We start from the raw sequence: 15625 nt of genomic DNA, 5'->3' as shown, positions 1-15625 counted from the left end.
TTCATATAATGAGGAAAAATAAGTAATACAGCCGAATCATCATCAATATACATTTAAACACTGAAGAAGTGATTAACTCGGAAAACACTTTTTGGTTGTTTTTTTTGCCGCAACTGATGGAGCAATTTCTGATGAAAGATTGGGAAAATAGTTCCAAAGAAAAACACATTTGCCTCCACCCAAGTTATCCAGTGTTGGATCAAAATCCAACACTGTGGCAAACCGATGATTCAGTAGCTGTGAGCTGCTTGGCGCTGGGCCCACAACCCTTAATCCCCAAATCCTGTGCCAAAGTAGGTTACATTTGAGTGTGCCCACCCTGTATAGAACTTTGGTGTAAAGTCTTTGGTTGGGAGCGGGGGGAGGGCTATTTTGATTGCTATCAATACGATAACATGCTGTATGTGTGGGAATGCCATATGTCTTGCGGACTCTACATTGTAACAAAGGTGTAAATGCTAAACTCAACTGACAGTATTACTGGTTAACCGCACCTTTTGTAATATATATTTCCTCTCTCCTTTGGTTGGCAAGCACTGATGTTCTGTGATGTACAGCAGTGATTAAGAAGGTTGTTATATTAAGAAAATCAATAAAATGTGTGAAAAAAAAGTCTTTGGTTGGGAGGAGAAGGATAGGACTTTGCTTGGACAACCAATTGAGCAGGTGTAAGAAGACATACAATGGGATGTAAGCTCCTGGGTGAATGAGATAGCAAGGATGACCTAAAATATGTGGACAGATGAGGGCAGTCAGAGGGTTTCCGTGTTTTCTAGCCTGTGCTGGTAGATCCAAGAACTCCCTTTCTGACTCTGAACACAGTCTCCAGTCCGCACGCAGATGCAAGGTGCTGTATTTATTTAGTTTGGGTGTTTATTGAATGCAGCTCTTACTGTAAATGGGTTTCAGTTCACGTTACAGAAAACAGCTCAAAATCGTATACCAAGACACAGCATTACATAGAACTGTAGCAAGAGATACAATTACACAAAACAATGTACGTCATGAAGAGGAATAACATTTGATGACAGCTCATAATTTGGAATAAATACACGCATACCGCATGCCCCCGACGTAGATGCACCCATGTAAAATAACTTCTGGCAAAAGCTTTTCATCTGGTCCCGTTTGTCATTGCCTTTGCAGCCCTTGGTCTCAGGGGTCATAGAGACAGTGGCAGGGTCAAAAAGTAAACAGTTTTCAAGGATCCCTGATTACTTTCCTCCTAACTTTTCAGAAGCAAAAAGAAGACTATTAAGGGCAGGTCAAGGTCACACATGATGTCCCCAATGTTAAAGGGTGGATTATGTCACTTCCTCTACCCATGATATTTTTTTTAATTGACTGCCATGACAAGCCTGCGCATGACATGGTTAGCCAGCAATATACACTTTTTTATTCTGTCTACAGTTGATTCCATAGGATGTAGGGACCCCAAACACGCAGGGTGTTGTTGGCGTTGATTGTGTATAGATAGCCGCGACTGCCAATAGCGCTTAAGAGTCTGGGGGGAATCATAAATAAATATTGACATCTTGTAGGAAGCACTTGAATCCACTTTGCATAATGAAATGATTGGACTGGAATCATTAGTGTGTCTCGTGCGCGAACCTTCACGGTTTCTTGGATAAAAAGGTAGTAATTAGAAAGGTAATTTCTCCAAGTAATCAGATGAGCGCTCACGTGCCGTGAGTGTCAAAGAACCACCTCTGGAGCTGTATGAGACTAAGCACATGGGAGATGCAGCTCTAAGCAGGACGGCCTGGTCTTACCGGCTAACCTGATACACGGGCAAGCAAATACCACGGAACATTGGAAAATGCAATAGTAATTTAAAGACTGATACATTTTACAATTTGATAAAATATTTTACTGACTGTTTGTTTACCCCCCAAAAATGGTGGAGTAATGACCACGTTTTGAGCTGTTTAACATACGTATTAATAGTTATGCTGTATGAACACATTTGAGTAGGGGAAAGATAATTTCGAAGGTTTAAAATGTAGCGAGGTTTTTTAAATAAAACGTCACAATCTTCCTCATCTTCACAAAGTTTAAAACATATACAAATTAGATGGAAACGTCTCCTGAATGTAGGCCAGCAAGATATATTTTTTTGCAAAAAGTCCACTATCAGCAAAAAATACAGGCTGCAAACGCTTATTTTGTCAGAAACCTCTAGTACAAGCATAGCTGGTTAAAGTTGCCTAGATGCATATTTAGTAACGCAGATTAATATTCAGGGCACAGTTTAAAACTTCACTCGCTTCCTATGTCAGAAAAGAGAGAAACGTGATTTAAAGACGGAAGGATGAGGCAAAAAATACAAGGAAGAAAGGAAAAGAAGGCAAAAGGAAGGAAGAAACGAGTCAAATAAAGGAATGAATCAAAACAGGATCAATTAACAATGGAGCAAAATAAACACTGTACGGCAAGGTCATGAAAAGGCAAGTCACTTGCTGCTGCACTGCTTCACTGGGAAAGGGCAGGAATGAGCTGTAATCAAGCATTCCTGACTTTCTCCCCTGCTCTGGCACACAACAGGGGCCTAGCACCAATGCAGGGTTGTTTGTATGCAGGAAGGGGCACCTCCCTGAACAAAAACAATCCTGAGAGGTATTCCTCAATATGTGCTGCAAAATGCAGCACACATAATAATAGGAAGTAACAAGTAGAGAATTAAACATATTTCTCCTCATTACGCCTCTCCTGTGGAGGCTTATCTTTTTGGTGCATTCCCAATTTTACAGGGTCTTGTAAATCTGGGAATGCTTTAAAACCCATGGGGGTGTTGCATGGGAACACCTACACAATGCCCATGGAACGCCTTCCCAGGGCAGAGTAACGCAACCCAGCGATTTGGGCTGTGTTGCGCTTCTCCAGATTTTTGGAACCAAGCGAAGCCATGCAAAGTTGCTTTGCGTAGCTTTAAAAATCGGACCTAGAGGTTTGCGCCACGCATGTACGACCTTGTGCGGTGCAAATGTGACACAACCCTCTTAAAATATGCCCCTGAAAGAATACACACTGACAGAGGAAATTTTTAGAACAAGCATTGTAATGTAATAGGTCTCACATTACTGAAAGTTTGACCTTTTGACGTTGTAAATAATAATGCAACACCAACAGCTCAAACGTTCAGTAATCCAAGACCCATTGCATTGCAAATGGTTGTTTAATTGAGTTATCACAAAGAGAAAAAACTTTATTATTGGATGTTAGTATAATAGGTGACATGTAACTTAAGTTGTGTGAAGAAAGATAGGTTCTGAAAAAGCAAGTGAGAGACGCGCCTGTGTGTATATATTAAAGAGAGAGAGAGAGAGTGAAAGGGAGCTACAACAGAGACGAGAGAGACAGATTGTAAAGTAGACAGAGACAGCCTTACATATGTGTGTGTGAAAGAGAGAGAACGTGAGAAGAGAGGGAGCTACAAGGATGAAAGAGACAGCTTTTAAAGAAACAAGTGAGAAAGAGACAGCTGAGTGCAGGTATGTGTAAGAGAGAGAGAGAGAGAGAGAGAGAGAGAGAGAGAGAAGAGTGATGTTACAAGTAGGTTATCTATTTTGGGAATGTTTGCCTGTAATTTGCCTTGTTGTGAGTGTGCTCTGGGGAAAAGGAACGAATGGGCTGTAATCAAGCATTCCTGACTTTCTCCCCTGCTCTGGCACACAATGCAGGCCTAGTGCCAATGCAGGATTGTTATGCAGGAAGGACCACCTTCCTGCACAATTACAATCTTGGGAGGCATTCCTCTATGTGTGCTGCAGAATGCAGCACACATAGAAATAGGAAGTAACAAAGAGAAATAAAGATATTTCTCCTCATTACACCTCTCCTGTGGAGGCATATCTTTTTAGTGCATTCCCAATTTACTGGGTCTCGTAAATCTGGCAATGTGTTAAAAACCATGGGAGTTGCGTGGGAACGCCCACACAATGTCCATGGAACGCCTTCACAGGGCAGAGTAATGCAAGATTTGGGCTGTGTTGCGTTACTCCAGATTTTTGGTGCCAAGCAAAGTCATGCAAAGTGACTTTTTGTGGCTGCAAAAATCTGACTTAGAAGTTTGCGCCACACCTGTAGCACCTTGTGCAGTGCGAATGTGATACAAACCCTCTCATCAATATGCCCCTGAAAGAATATGCACTGACGGAGGAATTTTAGAACAAGGATTGTAATGTAATAGGCCTTGTATTAATGCAAGCTTGACCTATTGACTCCAACAGCTCAAACATTCAGTAATGCAAGACCCATTGCATTGCAAATGCTTGTTTAATTGAGTTACCACAAAGAGAAAAAACGTTATTATTGGATGTTAGTATAATAGGTGACATGTAACTTAAGTTGTGTGAAGAAAGATAGGTTCTGAAAAAGCAAGTGAGAGACGTGGCTGTGTGTATATATGAAAGAGAGAGAGAGAGTGAAAGGGAGCTACAACAGAGACGAGAGAGACAGATTGTAAAGTAGACAGAGACAGCCTTGCATATGTGTGTGTGAAAGAGAGAGAGGAGGAGAAGAGAGGGAGCTACAAGGATGAAAGAGACAGCTTTTAAAGAAACAAGTGAGAAAGAGACAGCTGAGTGCTGGTATGTGTAAGAGAGAGAGTGTGAGATAAGAGTGAATTACAACTGAGATAAGAGAAACAGATTTGATCTGTAATATGTATATTTGTTGTTGAAGTGTTAGAAAAGATGTATATACAAACATGTATAAAGTGCATGTTACAAGTGGGTTATCTATTTTAGGAATGTTTGCCTGTAATTTGCCTTGTTGTGAGTGTGCTCAGGGGTTAGAAGCTACAGTGGCAATGTTTAATTTTAAATAAAAGTGGATTTTGCAGTAATGTTCATATGAAGCTCTTCCCGCGCTTAAGGGTTGGAGCCGGCTATATAGAGATACCAGTTTCGATATATATACTAGGTGCAGGGTAAAGTTATACATTTTAATAATGCATAGTGCATGTGCCTGCAGCACAAAAGTGTACAGGACTATTGACATTTTTTGTGGATATACAGAAACGAGAATTCCCCTCTAAAATAAAAGCAACTCCACTTTGTTTCAAAAAGTTTTTAATTATAACAATAATATACATTTTCCTGTTTGTTGCTTTTACAGTCTAAGCGAATTATAAGGTATTCCCTTTTGTTTACAAGAAAGGAAAAGTGTGCCTAAAAGTCTGCAATCGTTTGAAACATGAACATGTTCTGTAGACGTTTTGTGATAAGAAACAGGGATGGGATAATAAAACACAAACCAGGCTTGTAGTAAAGATCGTCATCTTTCTGCCTGCAGCATCTGTGGGATACACATTGACTAAATTGTCAGAAACAGCATGATATCAATGTTGGCAAGCAAACTGTAGATCACTGCGAAGGCTGCCAACACATGTAAAGAGAATATTACAAATACAACAGTAAACAAATTTTTAAAAAAACTATTTATGGAAACGTAACTAAATGCACCAAATAATCTATAATAATGTTTCAGTTTTCAATATTGTTATAAGGTATCCCTAAAAGAAACAGCGGACAACGCTTTTGTTTACTTTAACCAAACACAAAACTGTTCCAAAACGCAGAAAAGATAGACGTCATCCTACCGGTAAAAAAAATTATACAGCATCCTGTTCAGCTTAAAAAAATAAACTGCAGCACTTTCGTTTAAAGTTCACTTTAATGAACCACAAAAAAAAAAGTTGAAAAACACAGAAATGAAAGGCTGGGGGATACTGGTCCAAAAAATAAACAGCATCCACGTTCAACTAAAGCAACCATAAACAAAAGAGTTGTAAAGCAAATGCTTCATTCCAACTGTAGCAAGTTTACAGTAGTTAGGCAGTGCTGCACAGGCGTTATCAAATAACTAAAAGGATGAACAACAACACACACTAATCACTAGCAAGAAAAAGATTTTACAAGACAAGCCAACAAACCAATAAAAAAGCAATAGGCGGAGTGTCACCAAATATACTGATTACAGCATGTCTCGGAGAGAAAGTGCATACACTGCTTAGGCTCGACCTAAAAATCTATATATAAAGAACAGCAGTGTGGTACATAAAGGTAATAATAATAGCAATAGGCGGAGTGTCACCAAATATACTGATTACAGCATGTCTCGGAGAGAAAGCGCATACACTGCTTAGGCTCGACCTAAAAATCTATATATAAAGAACAGCAGTGTGGTACACAAAGGTAACAATAATAGCAATAGGCGGAGTGTCACCAAATATACTGATTACAGCATGTCTCGGAGAGAAAGCGCCTACACTGCTTAGGCTCGACCTAAACATCTATATATAAAGAACAGCAGTGTGGTACATAAAGGTAACAATAATAGATCAAATATTGACCACGAGGGGGCATATTATCAAGAAACGGCAGTAAAATTATCGCCGCTTTAGCGGCAGGAAACTGCCACTAAAGCGACGATAATGGGCTTGATAATATGTCCTTGTGAATTCCCATAGAAACCCATGTTTAGCCCAGGCTTAGCTAGCAAGAGGAAAGGAGCAAAACAACATGCTGGAACAAGGAATGGAATATTGAATAATAGGTACATTGAAGGAAAGAAAATACAGAGGCGACTATGTTACAAAATAACGTGAAAATAAAAAAAAACAGTATGCCGGGGATGCAAATTGGCTGAAATGCTTGCATTTATGTCCCCTCTTGGGAGTTATTGCCCTGAGACTTCTGATTTGTGATGGTAGTATGTGATGGTAGTATTCCCTGCCCTAAGTGTAGTTTTTAAATATTTCGTTGGCCCTGCTGATAGTGTCTTGTTAACCACCTTGGACAACACTTGCTTATGTCCATCTGCGCACAGCGGTTAGTGATGCGCAGCTGGATGCCTCCTTCATGGATAGCACGTTGACACATCCCTCATGCTGCAGCTCTGAGCCTCAGGGTCTGTTTCACGCGACTGTTTAAAGAAGGTCATCCATAAATATTTAAAGAGAATTCCTTGCCAATGCACGCACAAAATTTGTTAAGCCAAATGCCAAAGGAGATGGCGAAGCTCTCCAGCTCGCTTGGCTTGTTGGCAGCGGGAGAGGCATCTGCTGCGCTCTCACCCCGGCTGCTTATTATATTCCTAGGCAGGTTCTCGCCTCTTTTATGCCAGAGGTTTTATCTGCTGAAGGTGTTAGGTATTAATCCTGCCTGCAGAAGCAGCAGCTTTCCCGCCCAGATTCGCTGTGATCTTTCTCTTTTGGGAGGTAGTGAAATGAATGCAGAGATTTGGCCTCGCCGGCAGCATCTTGGGTCCCTGGATGGATTAACTAGACTGGGCCCAGGCGACTTGTGGAGGTGATTCATTTCATGTTCTGAAGACATGGGGAGTTGCTAGTGGCCTGCGGCATAGGGGAACCGCAGAAGCAGCACAGGACTTGTCAGGCGTGATTGCTGTTAAAGCTGATTCATGTAGCTCGAACATACTCCATCATGCTGTCCGTGGTGGAACAGTCTTACCGCCGCAGCTGAAATAGTGCTCTGTAGTGCAAAGACGTGGGCGGCTGTTAGCAAGAATATGGCTTATACTAAGAGGGAGGCAATAAGGTAATATGAGGAACCAATGGGGCATGTGATCAAAGTTGACATTTGTAGGAAGCTGAGTGGATCTTGGTGCCTGGGCCTGGTGATCTTAAAAACTGATAATATTATTTTACTTTTGTCCACTGTACTTTCATTCTCATCTTTTTTTCTCCTATTCCCTTTCACCTTTTTGCCTCTTACAGGCTTCTCCTTTTTGTTGCTTTCTTTCTGACATTTCCTCAGCACTTCCTTCCTTTAACGCTTTCTGGTATCTTTCTGTTCCACCATTTTCTTCAGTTATTTCCTTCCTATTTTCCTTCTTAGCTAGCACTATGATTTTATATCCCTCTTTTCTACTTTGCTCTTCTCCTTTCTACTCTTTTTGCCTCATTTGTCCTCCCTCTCTTCCTCTTCCTACACATGTATCTCTACTGCTCTTCCACCTTTTATGCTCCACTTCTTCGGCCAACGTCTCCTTTACGTTTTTCACATGTTCTGTTTTTTCTTTCTGTGCCATTCCCTATCTTCCACTGATTTTATAGGCTTGCTTCCCACAGGGATATAAATGGTACTAAAATATTCCTTTTCAACTGGAGCACAACAAGGTTGATCAGATCTCAGGAGGACCATTCAATTGTGTACTAGTGACAAATGCTGTACAGCAAAAATGAATTGCAATATTTGGTACTATATAAAACAAGCTAATGTTAATAGTGGGAGAGGTACCATTGAGGCCACACATTTTTCTTAGGATAAGACATTGCATTTCTTAGAGGAGAACTGTCTGTTGGTTCGATGGCACACATGAGGCAGCCCAAAGTAAGAGACGGCCTGATTTAGAGTTTTTGCAGAAGGGTTACTCCATCACAAATGTGACAGCTATCCTGTCCACCTATCACAAGTGCATTTCATCCAGTGGTACTTGTGATGTGATACAGTGAATGGGATATCCATCATGTTTTTGAAAGAGTGATCAGTCCATCGAACTCTAAGTCAGAACCAGAGTTTCTACTGTGAGCGAAGTATTTTTGATAATTACCTTGTTGCATGACTCTGTAGATTGAAAGAATAAGTGATATGAGAGGCAAGATTATATTAGCTGTATAACTGAGAACTCCACACTTCTGGCTGTGCTGGGTGATGCATCCTTGTTCTGCCCTGATGCAGACTGCTTTCCTTGTCCTAATTCACATTTGTGCAGGCCTCCTTGCTATGAAGCTGTTGCCCGGGGGCATGACCAAAATGACCAATGAGGCAGACACGCCTTGAATGAGCTCCAGGTGCCTTGCCCGCCTACAAGTATCGTGCTGCATCTAGGATGCCCCTCAAATCGCTGCTGATGAGAGGACCTTGCTCCATCCGATCCTTAGGTTGAACCCAGGCTTGGCGGCAAAGTGAGGCACCTACTGGAGCAGGAGGAGCAGTTATTAGGGGAATTGGAACCCGAGCCTACCTCTTAATATCGGCCTGCAAAGATGCTGCTGTCTGCCAGTCTCCCCTGGCCCTTCCCATGAAGAATGGCCACTTCCATTTCAGATTGCCAGACGAATGAAAGCTCTCCATCAGCTGTGAGCTAACTGACAAGCAATGGGATCAGGAACAGGGGCAAGTGCTGGTGTATCTAGTAACTCCCACCTGAAATGTATACAATTTAACTACGTCTTCCAGATGTACCAGCAGGAACCACACTGAACAAACCACCTTCAAGTTCGCCCTCAACAACTACCCCCTCCAGCTCAAAGCTGCGACAAAGAGGCCCTAACCCACGGATAAAGACAAGCACCAAGCAAGCCAAGGAACTCTTCACCACCATCAGAGAGTTCACCCACCTGTCAGCCACTGAAAACACAATCCCATCCTCTCAGCAACTCTGCAATGCCCTCGCCAAACACTCCCACAACAAGTTAGCAACCATCTACACAAACTTTGATCCCCAACCTACCGACCTCCTTAACATCCCAACGACCAATACCGGCGACCACCTGCTCACCTCATGGGAACTCAGCAGACTGAACACAACTACTTTAATGAACTCCATCCACTCAGGGACACCCACCGGCCTCACAGCCACCTTTTCAGATGCCTGGAAACATGCATAGGTCAGGCGTCTCCTCAAGAAGTCCTCTGCAGACGCGAGAGAGCTCCAGAGCTACCGGCCTATCTCACTTCTCCCATTTCCCGCCAAAGTCCTGAAGAAAGCCATCAACCTCCAACTCCCCGAACAGCTGAAAAGAAGAAATCCTGTTGGACCTCTCTCAATCAGGTTTCAGAGCCAATCACCGCACTGACAGCCCTCATAGCTGAAAGAGACATTATCCGCATCCTACTCGGCAGAGGAGATTTAGCCGCGCCCTGATCCTGCCCAACCACTCTGCTGCCTTTGACATCATCACCCCCCACACACTCATTGATCGACTGCGTCAGAACAGAATCACAGACAGCATTCTCAGATGGATGGCATCTTTTCTCACGGGTTGCACCCAGAGAGCTCATCTCCCCCCTTCACCGCACAAGCCAAGCACACCATCTGTGGCATCCCTCAAGGATCATCACTCAACCCATTTGTAAACTGAATGATTTATTCTGTGTTGTGTTTTTAAAACTCACTCACTCACCTGCTGATTCGGTTCTCCGCACAGCCGACTAAACGCTGCGGCGGGAGGCTACCGGTCACTTGCACTTCCTCACGCCACTTTGGCGAGCGCCGAGGCCACGCCCCCTCATCGAGGCCACGCCCACTTTCCAGCGCGCACTATAAGACGCTGAATACAAGCGCCTGGCCTGTCTTAACGAGTACTCCTAAGGCGGAAAGCCGGGAGCGGAGCTCGAGCATTTTTTTAACCCTTTGCATTTGTAAACTGAATGATTTATTCTGTGTTGTGTTTTTAAAACTCACTCACTCACCTGCTGATTCGGTTCCCCGCGCAGCCGACTAAACGCTGCGGCGGGAGGCTACCGGTCACTTGCACTTCCTCACGCCACTTTGGCGAGTGCCGAGGCCACGCCCCCTCATCGAAGCCACGCCCACTTTCCAGCGCGCACTATAAGATGCTGAATACAAGCGTCTGGCCTGTCTTAACGAGTCCTCCTGAGGCGGAAAGCCAGGAGCGGAGCTCGAGCATTTTTTTTAACCCTTTGCATTTGTAAACTGAATGATTTATTCTGTGTTGTGTTTTTATAACTCACTCACTCACCTGCTGATTCAGTTCCCCGCGCAGCCGACTAAACGCTGCGGCGGGAGGCTACCGGTCACTTGCACTTCCTCACGCCACTTTGGCGAGTGCCGAGGCCACGCCCCCTCATCGAGGCCACGCCCACTTTCCAGCGCGCACTATAAGACGCTGAATACAAGCGTCTGGCCGGTCTTAACGAGTACTCCTGAGGCGGAAAGCCGGGAGCGGAGCTCGAGCATTTTTTAACCCTTTGCATTTGTAAACCGAATGATTTATTCTGTGTTGTGTTTTTAAAACTCACTTACTCACCTGCTGATTCGGTTCCCCGCGCAGCCGACTAAACGCTGCGGCGGGAGGCTACCGGTCACTTGCACTTCCTCACGCCACTTTGGCGAGCACCGAGGCCATGCCCCCTCATCGAGGCCACGCCCCCCTGCTTCCCTGACCCCCATAAACCATGTGTCAATATCGGAAGCGCAGCGGACGAGCGCAGCGGGCGCGACGAATGTGCGCCGAAGGCGCGCCTAAGGCAAGCCCGTCTGCGCCCGTCCGCGACCAAATGCGCCTAGGGCCTTGGCCACCCCTCTATCCCGGTATTCTACTTTATTCATCAGACCAACTTCTCGATCTTTACGGCCCCTGGCCCATTAAAGCCTCTCTGATTACTCACATCGAAAGTTTGGGACTCACAGCCGCTGCTGCCCCTTCAGTTCCTCTTGTCCCGGTCCACCCTCTTCCCCTCCCTCCTTCCCCCACCCCTGTCCCCCCTACCGGGCTTAGACCGACCCCCCTCTCTATTTACTACCTCAACACACGCTCTGCTGTCAAACACTGCCACAAACTATCCGTTTTACTCGATCTTCATAAACTGGATCTCCTATTCCTTACGGAGACCTGGTTCCGTGACAGCTCTCTCCCCATTCTTTTAGCTGCACTCCCCAACACTTACTACGCTCTCCGAGCGGACCGGACTACCGGTAAATCCGGCGGGGGTGTCGCTTTGATTGCCCGAAAAGATCTCCCTTTTCAACCTCTCAGTTTTCCCCCGATAGGCATTTCCGACTTCTTAGTCATCCGCTCACTATTCTATAAGGTACCACTCACTTGCTTACTTATGTACCGCCCCCCCCAACCTTCCCCATCCTTTCTCGACGGATTTCAAGAGCTTGTGGCCACCCTAGCAGTCAACAATTCATCCGTCTTGGTGCTAGGAGATTTCAACTTCTGGCCCTCTGACCCTGCTGAATGTTCCACTTCTAAAGAATTCTCTGAAACCTTACGTTCCCTTAACTTCACCTCCCATGTCCACTCCGCCACTCATACTCAAGGTCACACCCTTGACCAGATCTGGTCTCTAAACTGCCCGGTTGCGTCCCTGTCTATCTCCCCCTGCCCTTGGTCTGATCACTCATTGATCTCCTTCTTCTCTCAACTTGGACCGCCTACCAAGCCCTTACCCACCAAAAACATCTGGGTCCGCTCTTGGGGTCGAGTAGACATGGCCTCTCTTACCTCCTCCCTTTGATCATCCACCCCTTCCCTTTCTGGCCTGCCCTCCTCAGAGCAAGCTAAATCCATCAACTCCTGGCTACTCTCAGCCTGTGATTCCATCGCCCCTCTTAGGCGGGCCCCCTCTAGAAGGACAAACGACTCTAACCACTGGTTCAACGACGAACTGAAGGCTTTGAAACTCTCGGTCCGTCGCGCTGAACGTGCCTGGAGACGACAGTACTGCCCCACTCTCAAAACTCAATATACCTCCCTCTTGCAACAATACAAAAAAACTATTTTATCCAACAAAAAGGACTATTTCTCTTCCAAAATTCTAGTCGCAAAGAACAAACCCAGAGAAATCTTCTTCATTATCAATAAACTTGCTTATTCTGATCGTACCACTCTCAAACCCTCTCCTTCCCAACCCCTCTGCGATTCCCTGAACTCCTACTTTTTAGAAAAAATTGCAACGATCAGAGCCAACATCCCTCCCCCTTCCTCCTCCTTCCTTATCCCTTCCTGCCCCCCTACAGAGGCTCGCCTCATCTCTCTCCCTCTCCTAACAGAGGAATCTTTTCTTTCCCTCCTCCCTCTAGTTAAGTCCGGGTCCCCTCTTGACCCATGCCCCGCCCATATCCTTTGTCATATATTCACGAACTGTCCTTCACCCCCTCTCACCTTTCTTAACTGCTCCCTGTCCCAAGGTGTGGTTACTCCTGCTCTGAAATCTGCTATTATTCTCCCCATCCTCAAAAAACCTGGGTCAGACCTCTCGACCCCTGCCAACTACCGTCCTATCTCACTGCTCCCGTTCCTTGGCAAAGTCCTGGAGCGACATGTCACCAAGGCACTCACATCCTTCGTGGAGGCCAACCAAGTTCTGGCTCCCCGCCAAGCTGGCTTTCGCCCGGCTCACTCCACCGAGTCAGTTGTGCTTTCAGTGCTTGACAACCTCAGAGAGGGAATGGACACTAACATCCCCCAGGCCTTGGTGCTGCTCGACCTCTCCGCCGCCTTCGATACAGTGGACCACTCCATCTTACTCTCCCGTGTCGCGGCGGCGGGGATCGGCGGCACTGCCCTGGTCTGGCTGTCCTCCTTTCTGAGCGATCGCACTCAAGCGGTCCAACTAGGCGACTTCTCGGCTGAACCACGGAAGGTAGTATGTGGGGTTCTCCAGGGTTCCTCTCTCTCCCCCTACTTTTCAACCTGTACATAGCCCCCCTTATCTTTGCTCTGCAACAAATGGAGGTCTCCGTATATAACTATGCGGATGACCTCCAGCTCATTTTTTCTCTCTCTCACTCCCCTGACTCCAAATCTAATTTTCAGTCTACTATGCTCTTTATCCGGGACTGGATGAATCACAACCACCTGAAACTAAACCCTGATAAGACAGAGCTGGTTTTGACAGGTGGTTGCTCCAGTCCCTGGTCTTCCTTTTTTTGGCCTTCTTCCCTTGGACCCCCCCACTCCCGTCCTCTTCTGTTAAAACCCTCGGCATAAAAATTAATAATCAACTCACCCTGCACTCCCAGGTGAGCTCGGTAGTTTCCTCCTCTTTTCTATCCCTTCGCACTATCCGCAAGGTCTCTCACTTCTTCTCCTTCACAGCCCTGAAACTGATCGTACTTGCATGGTCATCTCCCACTTGGATTATGCCAATGCCCTTTACCACGGCCTGCCGGCCTACAGCGTACGACGTCTTCAGCTGGTCCAGAACCAAGCGGCCCGCTTGGTTTATAATCTTACGAAATCTCACCACGTCACCCCCCTTTTAAAATCTTTGCACTGGCTACCCATTCGCGAACGCTCCCAGTTCAAGGTGGGCTGCCTTACCTTTCAGGCCCAGCTAGGCTCATCCCCTATCTTTATCTCGTCCGAGATCACACCCTACGTTCCCTCCAGGGAACTCCGCTCCTCTTCTCAGCACCTACCGCTCCTCTTCGCTTCCACCGAAAAAAATGGGGAGGCTCAAAATTCTCTACTCTTGCCCCCATTTTTGGGAATTCCCTTCCCATCCATCTTAGATCCACGACCCAATACTTGCCTTTTAGGAAGGCATTAAAAACCTTCCTATTTGCCAAGGCCTTCCCCCTATAATCTCTCACCAATCCCCCCGTGCTTTTTACTTCTCAGGGACTCTTTATACTGTAGCGCCATGAAACCGTCAGGTGTACGCGCGCTTTATAAATAATTTAAAACTCAAACTCAAACCCAACTCTTTTCAACATCTACATGGCACCACTTGCAGGAATCGCGTGATCCCATGACATCAACATCATCTCTTATGCCAAAGATACCCAACTCATCTCTCACCCTCAGTGGATCTCACCTCTACGATGACCAACATCCACAACTGTATGAAGAACATCGCAGCGTGAATAAAAAAAAACTGCCTGAAGCTCAACATGGACAAAGCCGAAGTCCTGTTCTTCAGCAGACACATTGCACTCGTTCCCAACCCCGCTCCTAAAGACCATGCCCACAACCTCGTCTTCATCCTGGACAATGAACTATCCATGGAACATCAGGTCAACACTGTCTCCTGAGACTGTTGTTACACTCTCCGAATACTCGGCAAAGTCTTTAAGTGGCAGTCCTCCGCACCAGGAAAACGGTAACGCTTGCCCTCATCACTAGCCAGTTGGACTACGGCAAAGCACTCTATACATGCAGCACCACCTAATTCATTAAAAGACCCCAGACAATCCAGAACGCAGAAGCAGGTCTGATCTTCAACCTACACAAGGGGACCTCTATCACCCTGCACCGGACGGTCCTCCACTGGCTTTCTATACAGAAGATCTGCCCCACGTCTACAAAGCCCTTTACGACCAAGGACCCATGCACATGAACCATTGCCTAAATATCCACCAACCTGCCAGGAACCTCCGCTCCAAAGCCTGGAACACTCCCCCTCCACCGCCGCACTTCATTCTTGCTGACCCACTTCAGGAAGAGGCACAAGACCTGGCTCTTCGCCTGAGGCTGAAGCACAGTTCCTGGAAACCCTCACCGGTGATAAGTCGAACTATCCATTGCCTATTGGACCTGGTCTCGCAGATGCATAAGAATAAGCATGTTGTTTGTTTCCTTGACTTAGCATCCTTGCTTGTGAAATGTCGCATAGCTATGACTTGGAAATCTGATACCATGCCCTCTTTATACCTTTGTTTGAAAGATTTCATTAAATAGGCTGCTGCCGAGGTAGCAACATGGAGGTCTTTCCCCTCAACCCCCCAGGGATACCACTAACGTAGATGCATGGGATGCATACCTTACTGAATTGTTGACCAAAACTGAGTAAACCTCTCCTGAGAGCCTAACAGTGCTACTACATAAATAGCTATTGGCGAGGGACGTGTCAACCTGTCCTCTGCGTGATAGCATTTCCCACTGGTCCTAGGAATTGATTTG

General features: G+C 45.7%; 1 protein-coding gene across 1 annotated transcript in view; it reads left to right on the top strand.

The window, feature by feature from the left end:
* The window catches only part of PTPRT (protein tyrosine phosphatase receptor type T), a 1692228-nt gene that overhangs the window by 1376333 nt on the left and 300270 nt on the right, over positions 1-15625 (top strand). The window lies entirely within an intron of this gene.

The sequence above is a fragment of the Lissotriton vulgaris genome, chromosome 7 (genome assembly GCF_964263255.1).
Source record: "Lissotriton vulgaris chromosome 7, aLisVul1.2, whole genome shotgun sequence".
NCBI lineage: Eukaryota > Metazoa > Chordata > Amphibia > Caudata > Salamandridae > Lissotriton > Lissotriton vulgaris.
The sequence above is the reverse complement of the archived record's forward strand: the minus strand, read 5'-3'. Positions and strand labels throughout refer to the sequence as shown.